The sequence below is a fragment of the Oncorhynchus gorbuscha genome, unplaced genomic scaffold, assembly GCF_021184085.1.
Source record: "Oncorhynchus gorbuscha isolate QuinsamMale2020 ecotype Even-year unplaced genomic scaffold, OgorEven_v1.0 Un_scaffold_4947, whole genome shotgun sequence".
In the NCBI taxonomy this organism is placed as follows: Eukaryota; Metazoa; Chordata; class Actinopteri; order Salmoniformes; family Salmonidae; genus Oncorhynchus; species Oncorhynchus gorbuscha.
This window is the reverse complement of record NW_025748862.1, coordinates 18,506-30,165: the sequence shown is the minus strand read 5'-3', so window position 1 is coordinate 30,165 and position 11,660 is coordinate 18,506. Positions and strand designations below refer to the sequence as shown.

General features: G+C 48.4%; 1 long non-coding RNA gene across 1 annotated transcript; it reads left to right on the top strand.

Annotated features, from left to right (window-relative positions):
• The first annotated feature begins 7,849 nt into the window (after nt 1–7,849).
• LOC124028881 lies at nt 7,850–10,275 on the top strand. The gene is made up of 3 exons (XR_006837674.1): nt 7,850–8,414; nt 8,968–9,054; nt 10,233–10,275. It is a non-coding gene; the product is annotated as an uncharacterized LOC124028881 (long non-coding RNA).
• Nucleotides 10,276–11,660: the final 1,385 nt, after the last annotated feature.

Here is an 11,660-nt window from a genome sequence, read left to right as displayed (position 1 = left end):
TCATGTTTGTCATTCATTGTCATGTCTTGTCCCTGTGCTCCCCATGCTATTCGTTTCCCTCTGCTGGTCTTGTTTGGTTCTATCCTTCTCTCTCCCCTCCCTCTCTCACTCTCTCGCTCTCTCTCTCTCTCTGTCGTTCCGTTCCTGCTCCCAGCTGTTCCTATTCCCCTAATCATCATTTAGTCTTTCCACACCTGTTCCCGATCCTTTCCCCTGATTAGACTCCCTATTTATTCCTTTGTGATCCGTTCCTGTTCCGTCGGTTCCTTGTTTTGTATTCCATGCTGTAATTGCGTTTCGCCCTGTCCTGTCGTGTTTTTTGCCGTGATTGTGTATCACCCTGTCCTGTCGTGTTTTGTGCCTTCTTCAGACGCTGCGTGTGAGCAGGTGTCTCAGTTGACTACGGCCTGCGCTACCCGGCGACCTGCAGTCTGTGGCCGCTTCTCCAGTTGTTTTCCCCTCTACTATCTAGAGGATTTCAGTTATTCGGTTTTGAGCATTAATAAACTCTGTTTCTGTTAAGTCGCGTTTGGGTCCTCCTTCACCTGCATGACAGAAGGAACCGACCAAAGAATGGACCCAGCGACTTCAGACGCCGTTACACTGCCGTCGAGATCCAAGGAGCCATGCTCGGCAGACACGAGCAGGAATTGTCTGCTGCTCGCCATGCCGTGGAGAACCTGGCCGCTCAGGTTTCCGACCTCTCTGGACAGTTCCAGAGTCTACGTCTCGTGCCACCTGTTACTCCCTGGCCTGCCGAGCCTCCTGAACCCAGGGTTAATAACCCACCTTGCTACTCCGGGCAGCCCACTGAGTGCCGCTCCTTTCACGCAGTGTGAGATTGTGTCTCTCTCCAACCCCACACATACTCTAGAGAGAGAGCTCGGGTTGCTTTCGTCATTTCACTCCTTACTGGCCGGGCTCGAGAATGGGGCACAGCTATCTGGGAGGCAAGGGCTGATTGCTCTAACAGATTCCAGAACTTTAAAGAGGAGATGATTCGGGTTTTTGACCGTTCAGTTTTTGGTGAGGAGGCTTCTAGGGCCCTGGCTTCCTTATGCCAAGGTGAACGGTCCATAACGGATTATTCCATTGAGTTTCGCACTCTTGCTGCCTCTAGTGAGTGGAACGAGCCGGCGCTGCTCGCTCGTTTTCTGGAGGGACTCCACGCAGTGGTTAAGGATGAGATTCTCTCCGGGAGGTTCCTTCAGATGTGGACTCCTTGATTGCTCTCGCCATCCGCATAGAACGACGGGTAGATCTTCGTCACCGGGCTCGTGGAAGAGAGCTCGCATCAACGGTGTTTCCCTGCTCCGCATCGCAACCATCTCCCTCTGGCTTTGAGACTGAGCCCATGCAGCTGGGAGGGATTCGCATCTCGAATAAGGAGAGGGAACAGAGGATCACCAACCGCCTGTGCCTCTATTTGCGGAGTTGCTGGACATTTTGTTATTTCATGTCCAGTAAGAGGCCAGAGCCCATCAGTAAGCGGAGGGCTACTGGTGAGCGCTACTACTCAGGTCCCTTCATCTAGATCTTGTACTACTATGTCGGTCCATCTACGCTGGACCGGTTCGGGTGCTACATGCAGTGCTTTGATTGACTCTGGGGCTGAGGGTTGTTTCATGGACGAAGCATGGGCTCGGAAACATAACATTCCTTTCAGACCGTTAGACAGGCCTACGCCCATGTTTGCCTTAGATGGTAGTCATCTTCCCAGTATCAAATTTGAGACACTACCTTTAACTCTCACAGTATCTGGTAACCACAGTGAGACTATGTCTTTTTTGATTTTCCGTTCACCGTTTACACCTGTTGTTTTGGGTCACCCCTGGCTTGTATGTCATAATCCTTCTATTAATTGGTCTAGTAATTCTATCCTATCCTGGAACGTTTCTTGTCATGTGAAGTGTTTAATGTCTGCCATCCCTCCCATTTCTTCTGTCCCTACTTCTCAGGAGGAACCTGGCGATTTGACAGGAGTGCCGGAGGAATATCATGATCTGCGCACGGTCTTCAGTCGGTCCCGAGCCAACTCCCTTCCTCCTCACCGGTCGTATGATTGTAGTATTGATCTCCTTCCGGGGACCACTCCTCCTCGAGGTAGACTATACTCTCTGTCGGCTCCCGAACGTAAGGCTCTCGAGGATTATTTGTCTGTGTCTCTTGACGCCGGTACCATAGTGCCTTCTTCCTCTCCGGCCGGGGCGGGGTTCTTTTTTGTTAAGAAGAAGGACGGTACTCTGCGCCCCTGCGTGATTATCGAGGGCTGAATGACATAACGGTTAAGAATCGTTATCCGCTTCCCCTTATGTCATCAGCCTTCGAGATTCTGCAGGGAGCCAGGTGCTTTACTAAGTTGGACCTTCGTAACGCTTACCATCTCGTGCGCATCAGAGAGGGGGACGAGTGGAAAACGGCGTTTAACACTCCGTTAGGGCATTTTGAGTACCGGGTTCTGCCGCTCGGGTCTCGCCAATGCGCCAGCTGTTTTTCAGGCATTAGTTAATGATGTTCTGAGAGACATGCTGAACATTTTTGTTTTTGTCTATCTTGACGATATCCTGATTTTTTCTCCGTCACTCGAGATTCATGTTCAGCACGTTCGACGTGTTCTACAGCGCCTTTAGAGAATTGTCTCTACGTAAAGGCTGAGAAGTGCTCTTTTCATGTCTCCTCCGTTACTTTTCTCGGTTCCGTTATTTCCGCTGAAGGCATTCAGATGGATTCCGCTAAGGTCCAAGCTGTCAGTGATTGGCCCGCTCCAAGGTCACGTGTCGAGTTGCAGCGCTTTTAGGTTTCGCTAATTTCTATCGGCGTTTCATTCGTAATTTCGGTCAAGTTGCTGCCCCTCTCACAGCTCTTACTTCTGTCAAGACGTGTTTTAAGTGGTCCGGTTCCGCCCAGGGAGCTTTTGATCTTCTAAAAGAACGTTTTACGTCCGCTCCTATCCTCGTTACTCCTGACGTCACTAGACAATTCATTGTCGAGGTTGACGCTTCAGAGGTAGGCGTGGGAGCCATTCTATCCCAGCGCTCCCAGTCTGACGATAAGGTTCATCCTTGCGCTTATTTTTCTCATCGCCTGTCGCCATCTGAGCGCAACTATGATGTGGGTAACCGTGAACTGCTCGCCATCCGCTTAGCCCTAGGCGAATGGCGACAGTGGTTGGAGGGGGCGACTGTTCCTTTTGTCGTTTGGACAGACCATAAGAACCTTGAGTACATCCGTTCTGCCAAACGACTTAATGCCCGTCAAGCTCGTTGGGCGTTGTTTTTCGCTCGTTTCGAGTTTGTGATTTCTTACCGTCCGGGTAGCAAGAACACCAAGCCTGATGCCTTATCCCGTCTGTTTAGTTCTTCTGTGGCTTCTACTGATCCCGAGGGGATTCTTCCTTATGGGCGTGTTGTCGGGTTAACAGTCTGGGGAATTGAAAGACAGGTTAAGCAAGCACTCACGCACACTGCGTCGCCGCGCTTGTCCTAGTAACCTCCTTTTCGTTCCTGTTTCCACTGCCTGGCTGTTCTTCAGTGGGCTCACTCTGCCAAGTTAGCGGGTCATCCCGGTGTTCGAGGCACTCTTGCGTCTATTCGCCAGCGCTTTTGGTGGCCGACTCAGGAGCGTGACACGCGCCGTTTCGTGGCTGCCTGTTCGGACTGCGCGCAGACTAAGTCGGGTAACTCTCCTCCTGCCGGTCGTCTCAGACCGCTCCCCATTCCTTTCGACCATGGTCTCACATTGCCTTAGACTTCATTACCGGTCTGCCTTTGTCTGCGGGGAAGACTGTGATTCTGACGGTTGTCGATAGGTTCTCTAAGGCGGCACATTTCATTCCCTCGCTAAACTTCCTTCCGCTAAGGAGACGGCACAAATCATTATTGAGAATGTATTCAGAATTCATGGCCTCCCGTTAGACGCCGTTTCAGACAGAGGTCCGCAATTCACGTCACAGTTTTGGAGGGAGTTCTGTCGTTTGATTGGTGCGTCCGTCAGTCTCTCTTCCGGGTTTCATCCCCAGTCTAACGGTCAAGCAGAGAGGGCCAATCAGACGATTGGTCGCATACTACGCAGCCTTTCTTTCAGGAACCCTGCGTCTTGGGCAGAACAGCTCCCCTGGGCAGAATACGCTCACACCCGCTTCCTTCGTCTGCTACCGGGTTATCTCCGTTTCAGAGTAGTCTGGGTTACCAGCCTCCTCTGTTCTCATCCCAGCTTGCCGAGTCCAGCGTTCCTCCGCTCAAGCGTTTGTCCAACGTTGTGAGCGCACCTGGAGGAGGGTGAGGTCTGCACTTTGCCGTTACAGGGCACAGACGGTGAGAGCCGCCAATAAACGCAGGATTAAGAGTCCAAGGTATTGTTGCGGCCAGAGAGTGTGGCTTTCCACTCGCAACCTTCCTCTACGACAGCTTCTCGTAAGTTGACTCCGCGGTTCATTGGTCCGTTCCGTGTCTCCCAGGTCGTCAATCCCAGTCGCTGTGCGACTGCTTCTTCCGCGACATCTTCGTCGCGTCCATCCTGTCTTCCATGTCTCCTGTGTTAAGCCCTTTCTTCGCACCCCCGTTCGTCTTCCTCCCCCTCCCGTCCTTGTCGAGAGCGCACCTATTTACAAGGTACATAAGATTATGGACATGCGTTCTCGGGACGGGGTCACCAATACCTAGTGGATTGGGAGGGTTACGGTCCTGAGGAGAGGAGTTGGGTTCCGTCTCGGGACGTGCTGGACCGTTCGCTCATCGATGATTTCCTCCGTTGCCGCCAGGATTCCTCCTCGAGTGCGCCAGGAGGCGCCGGTGAGTGGGGGGTACTGTCATGTTTGTCATTCATTGTCATGTCTTGTCCCTGTGCTCCCCATGCTATTCGTTTCCCTCTGCTGGTCTTGTTTGGTTCTATCCTTCTCTCTCCCTCCCTCTCTCACTCTCTCGCTCTCTCTTCTCTCTGTCGTTCCGCTCCTGCTCCCAGCTGTTCCTATTCCCCTAATCATCATTTAGTCTTTCCACACCTGTTCCCGATCCTTTCCCCTGATTAGACTCCCTATTTATTCCTTTGTGATCCGTTCCTGTTCCGTCGGTTCCTTGTTTTGTATTCCATGCTGTAATTGCGTTTCGCCCTGTCCTGTCGTGTTTTTGCCGTGATTGTGTATCACCCTGTCCTGTCGTGTTTTGTGCCTTCTTCAGACGCTGCGTGTGAGCAGGTGTCTCAGTTGACTACGGCCTGCGCCTACCCGGGCGACCTGCAGTCTGTGGCCGCTTCTCCAGTTGTTTTCCTCTACTATCTATATAGCAGTCAGGACATGAAGGTTCATAGCTACATGACATAGCAGTCAGGACATGAAGGTTCATAGCTACATGACATAGCAGTCAGGACATGAAGGTTCATAGCTACATGACATAGCAGTCAGGACATGAAGGTTCATAGCTACATGACATAGCAGTCAGGACATGAAGGTTCATAGCTACATGACATAGCCACGACCCTCCCAAGGCAAACAAAAAAGTTGGAATTTACATTTACATTTAAGTCATTTAGCAGACGCTCTTATCCAGAGCGACTTACAAATTGGTGCATTCACCTTATGACATCCAGTGGAACAACCACTTTACAATAGTGCATCTACATATTTTAAGGGGGGTGAGAAGGATTACTTTATCCTATCCTAGGTATTCCTTAAAGAGGTGGGGTTTCAGGTGTCTCCGGAAGGTGGTGATTGACTCCGCTGTCCTGGCGTCGTGAGGGAATGACCCCTCTCCCCCCTTTTTGAAACCCCACACCTTAGTACAGTAATTATTGACTTGCCCTTATAACAAATCTACTTGTTATAATGGAACTTTTATAATATGAATGTACAGTGCCTTAGGAAAAATATTCAGACCCCTTGACTTTTCCACATTTTGTTACGTTACAGCCTTATTCTAAAATGGATCAAATAGATTTTTGTTCTCAGCAAACTATGCACAATACCCCATAATGACATCACAATACCCCATAATGACATCACAATACCCCATAATGACATCACAATACCCCATAATGACATCACAATACCCCATAATGACATCACAATACTCCATAATGACATCACAATATACCCCACATTGACAAAGTGAAAACAGGTCTATATAAGGTTCCACAGTTGACAGTTCATGTCAGAACAAAAACCAAGCCATGAGGTCAAAATAATTTGCCGTAGTGTTCCAAGGCAGGATTGTGTCAAGGCACAGATCTGGAGAATAATAACAAAAATGTATATAATATATATTTGTAAGTAATATTAATTTAAATGGTTTTGTGCAGACAACAGAACCCATCATATCACAACTTGGAGTAAAAAACAGGCAGTTTGGCTACAAACCAGACAAGTTCAGGTTAATCCCCTGTTTCTGCCATTTATTTCAGTTTGTTGTTCTAGAGGAAAGGATGGAAAGGTAGAGGAGAGGAGGAGAGGAGAGGAGAGGAGAGGAGAGGAGAGGGGGAGAGGGGGAGAGAGAACAAAGGAGAGAGGGAGTTAATTATCTTTCTCTGGTGTGGTTGAGTGCATGTTAGCATTAGCTGGTTCAATTAATACAAACGTGACGTAGGAGAGGTGAGAATGAGAGGGGAGAGGAGATGGAGAGAGAAAAAAGATAATAATATATTTTAATTATCCACCACTAGAGGGCGCACTTCGCCCATTCAATCCTGTACAGACCGACAGGTTCAGCTGTTAACAACAGAGTCGCTTTGTTCAGAGGCGGTGCCGTTCACAGCCCCGTGGCATTGTAGCGCCGCCCATGACACAAGCTACAGTATCAAATACAGACACGGACTGATTGGAACAGCCATCTCGGAAACACCCTTTAATTTGCGGTTCTTCTGTAAAACAGCATTTGACAGATTGACGCATAGAAAAAAAACGACACAACACAGCCTATTAAATAGACATGAAGATTCATACATGCTTATAACAAGTAGACTAATAGACCTACTAGGACTATCCTTCCTACCTGTTAGCCTAGCTTACCTGTTGGCCTAGCCTACCTGTTAGCCTGGCCAACCTGCTTGTTAGCATACCTGTTGGCCTAGCCTACCTGTTAGCCTGGCCAACCTGCTTGTTAGCATACCTGTTGGCCTAGCCTACCTGTTAGCCTGGCCAACCTGCTTGTTAGCATACCTGTTAGCCTAGCCAACCTGCTTGTTAGCATACCTGCTGGCCTAGCCTACCTGCTTGTTAGCATACCTGTTGGCCTAGTCTACCTGCTTGTTAGCATACCTGTTGGCCTAGCCTACTTGCTTGTTAGCTTACCTGATGGCCTTTTCTACCTGCTTGTTAGCCTACCTGTTGGCCTAGTCTACCTGCTTGTTAGCATACCTGTTGGCCTAGCCTACATGCTTGTTAGCATACCTGTTGGCCCTAGGCTACTTGCTTGTTAGCATACCTGTTGGCCTTTTCTACCTGCATGTTGTCCAAGTCTACCTGCTTATTAGCCTAGCCTGCCTGTTAGCCTAGTCTACCTGCTTGTTAGCCTTGTCTACCTGCTTGTTAGCCTAACCTACCTGCATGTTGGCCAAGTCTACCTACCTGCTAGCCTAGCCTACCTGTTAGCTCAGACTGTGACCGGATGGAGAATATCCACACATGGTCTTTAGTTCATAGTTCATATCATTAGTTTATTGCATTTGAAAGGTCTCACAGAACCCATGATTATTGCCTATAATTACCTTATAATATTGACTATCACTCAGTCAATATGAATTACCTCTCTTAACAAGGTCACAAATAATTTAGGCTAATATTTCCCCTTTGACTTGTTGACATAGTTTCCATCTCTTACTAAGAATTGAGAGTTCTGATCTGTGAATGGTTGTCTTTACTCGGTGTATTTACTCAGTCAAACCTATGACCGAGCAGCTAAAGGAAAATAAACACAATTGTCTGTCCGACTGTTGCCACGTTCATGTGCTATTCGAAAATACAAAACTAGGAAATGTCCGACTTGTTAATAGGTTGAACACGCGGCACGTATATATGTACAACAGGTTAGCAAGTCGGACATTTCTGAGTTTCGTAGTTTCCGACGAGTACTTGAACGCGGCACGTATCCACACCCCTGTTACTTGTTCTACATTTCTGCTCGGAGGAAGTGGCCCCTTTCCTCACCCTGTCGCTATTTACCGCGGGGATACAAAATTACTAACAAACTATTCTGTTGTGTGAAAATGAGGCAATTGTCGTCCTAGAAAATTGAGAAATCGTCTCTGCAGAATAGCACGCACGTTGTAACAACATAGTTGTAAGAAGATACGCCAGAGTGGATCGTTTTGAGCTGGAGTAGCCTCGTCTGCTTTGTTTACGTTGGGATTGTTTTGATGCGGGGTGTTTTCACGGTGACGTTTTTGCGTGGAAAACGACTGTAAATCCTGCAACGATGGCAATGCAGGTAGGAGAGTTTCTTCAGCATGTCATGGTGCGCTTTATTGAATGGTAGACAACGCTAATTTAGCTTCTTTTTGTCATACAGAATATGCGCCATTGGGGGGTTTCATTGAAGTGTAGTTTAGATTTCAGAGTAATATGACTGAAAGAGAACATGTTTATAAACTGAACCAATGTCATACAATAAACGGATTGATGCCATGTGCAGAGACAGATTAAACAACACCTATGTATGTATTTACATGTTTATCTTCCAGTCTCTACTGTGAACTGCTTTTTGTAGGTTGTAGCGCCACTGTTTTCGAGAGGGAGGCAGTGTGTGTGTGTGTGTGTGTGTGTGTGTGTGTGTGTGTGTGTGTGTGTGTGTGTGTGTGTGTGTGTGTGTGTGTGTGTGTGTGTGTGTGTGTGTGTGTGTGCGTGTGCGCGTGCGTGTGTGTGTGTGTGTGTACACAGTACCATTCAGAGTGGTCCTGAGGTCATCACTGTGTCCTATGACTACGTCCTACAGTACCATTCAGAGTGGTCCCGAGGTCATCACTGTGTGTGCTCTGTTACAGGCCCAGGTGATATATGACTTCAGTGCTGAACCAGGAAATAACGAGTTGACAGTCAGAGAAGGAGAGACTGTCACCGTCCTCAATCAGGTACACACAGGATCTGACTGGCTGGCCAAAGTCACCTGAAATACTACAGCGTTACATTTCACGCTTTTCTGTCCAGACTGTCCAGATGAATAACTCTCATTCCTCTTCTCTCTCTCTCACACTCTTCCTCTCCCTCTCTCCCCTTTCTCTCCCTTCCCCTCCCTCTCTCCCTCTGTCTCCCCCTTATCGCTCTTCCTCTCTCTCCCCTTCTCTTACTTCCGCTCTCTCTCCCCTTCTCTCTCTTCCTCTCTCTCCCCTTCTCTTTCTTCCTCTCTCTCTTATCTCTCTTCCTCTCTTTCCCCCTTATCTCTCTTCCTCTCTCCCCTCTCTTCCTCTCTCTCCCCTTATCTCTCTTCCTCTCTTTCCCCCTTCTCTCTCTTCCTCTCTCTCCCCTTCTCTCACTTCCTCTCTCTCCCCTTATCTCTCTTCCTCTCTCTCCCCTTCTCTCACTTCCTCTCTCTCCCCTTCTCTCTCTTCCTCTCTCTCCCCTTCTCTCACTTCCTCTCTCTCCCCCTCTCTCTCTTCCTCTCCCTTCCTCTCCCTCTCTCCCTCTCCCTATTCTCCCTCTTCCTCTCCCCATCTCTCCCCCTTCTCTCTCTCCCTCTGTCTCCCCCTTATCGCTCTTCCCTCTCTCCTCTCTTCTTCTCTTCCTCTCCCTCTTCTCTTTCTTCCTCTCCCTCTCCATTCTCCCCTCTTCCTCTCTTCCCTCCTTCTTCCTTCCTCTCTCCCCCTTCTCTCTCTTCCTCTCCCTTATCTCTCTTCCTCTCCCTCCCCTTATCCTCTCCCCTTCTCTCTTCCTCTCTCTCCCCCCTCTCTCTTCCCTCTTCCTCTCCCCATCTCTCCCCCTTCTCTCTCTCCCTCTGTCTCCCCCTTATAGCTCTTCCTCTCTCTCCCCTTCTCTTACTTCCGCTCTCTCCTTCTCTCTCTCTCCCTCTTCTCTTTCTTCCTCTCCCTCTCTCCATTCTTCCTCTCTTCTCTTCCTCCCTCCCCTTCTCTATCTCTCTTTCCTCTCTCTCTTCTCCCTCCCCTTCTCTCTTCCTCTCCCTCTCTTTCCCCCTTCTTCTCTCTTTCCTCCTCTTCCCCCTTATCTCTCTTCCTCTCTCTCCCCTTCTCTCACTTCCTCTCTCTCCCCCTTCTCTCTCTTCCTCTCCCTCTCTCTGCCCCTCCTCTCTTTGTAGAATGTTGGTGGAGGATGGATAGAGGCTCAGAACTCCAGAGGAGAAAAGTGGGCTGTGAATTGCCCAGGAAAGACTACTTACAGGTGAGTGTGTGTCTGTTCATTGCGGATTACACACCATAACAGTGTGAATAATTCACTGCGTATCTGTAAATAAATCAGTGTTATTTGTCACATGCACCGAATACAGCAATGTGTAGACCTTGCAGTGAAATCGCACTTATAAGCCCTTAACCAACAATGCAGTTTTTAAAGCAATACAAAAAAATAAGAATAAAAATAAAAGTAACAGAATGAATTTGAACAGCAGTAGAATAATAACAATAGGGGCTATATATGGGGTCAGTGTGCAGGGCACGGTTAGTGAGGTAATTGAGGTAATATGTATATGTAGGTACAGGTGTTAAAGTGACTATGCATAGATAATAACAGAGAATAGTAGCAGTGTAATAGAGAGGTGGGGTGGGGGAAAAGGGGGCAATAAATAATTCTTGTTTGATTAGATGTTCAGGAATCTTATGGCTTGGGGGTAGAAGCTGTTTATGAGCCTCTTGGACCTAGACTTGGTGCTCCGGCAGAAGAACAGTCTATGCTAGAGTGGCTGGAGTCTTTGACAATTTTAGGGCCTTCCTCTGACACAGCCTGGCATGAGTGCTACGGATCGGTAGTCATTTCGGCAGGTTACCTTAGTGTTCTTGGGCACAGGGACTATGGTGGTCTGCTTGAAACATGTTGGTATTACAGACAGGGAGAGGTTGAAATGTAATTGAAGACACTTGCCAGTTGGTCAGCGCATGCTCAGAGTACACAGCCCTGGTTATCTGTCTGGTCCTGCAAACTTGTGAATGTTGACCTGTTTGTCTTACTCACATCGCTGCGGAGAGCGTGATCACACAAAGTCAACTGGGACAGCTGATGCTCTCATGGGCGTGTGTAACAGTATAATTTTAAATCCACCTCGCCCATGCTCCGGCGCGAACCAGGGACCTTCTGCACAATATCCAACAGCCACCACGGCATCAGCACCACGCTCCAATAAATACTCTGCAGAGCAAGGGGAACTACCACTTTAAGGTCTCAGAGCAGTGACGTACCGATTGAAACGCTTATTTAGCGCACACCGCTAATCTGTTGCTTGCCACATCCGTTACATATGTTTCAGTGTTACTGCTCGGTGTAGCACAGAAGTTCAATCTTAGGCTCGGGTATTGACACTTTGGAATTGGAATAGAATTGACCTGCAAGCGCTGGCCCACATAACCTTGATTCAATCTTAGTCCCGGCATTGACACTTTGGAATTAATACAATCATAGCTGTGGGGGACATAACCTGTGATTAATTGGCAAACAGTGAGTTAACACAATCATACTGTGAGAGACAGGGAGCTAATGTTCTGGGAGAAACAGACAGTAACATTAACGACTGTGA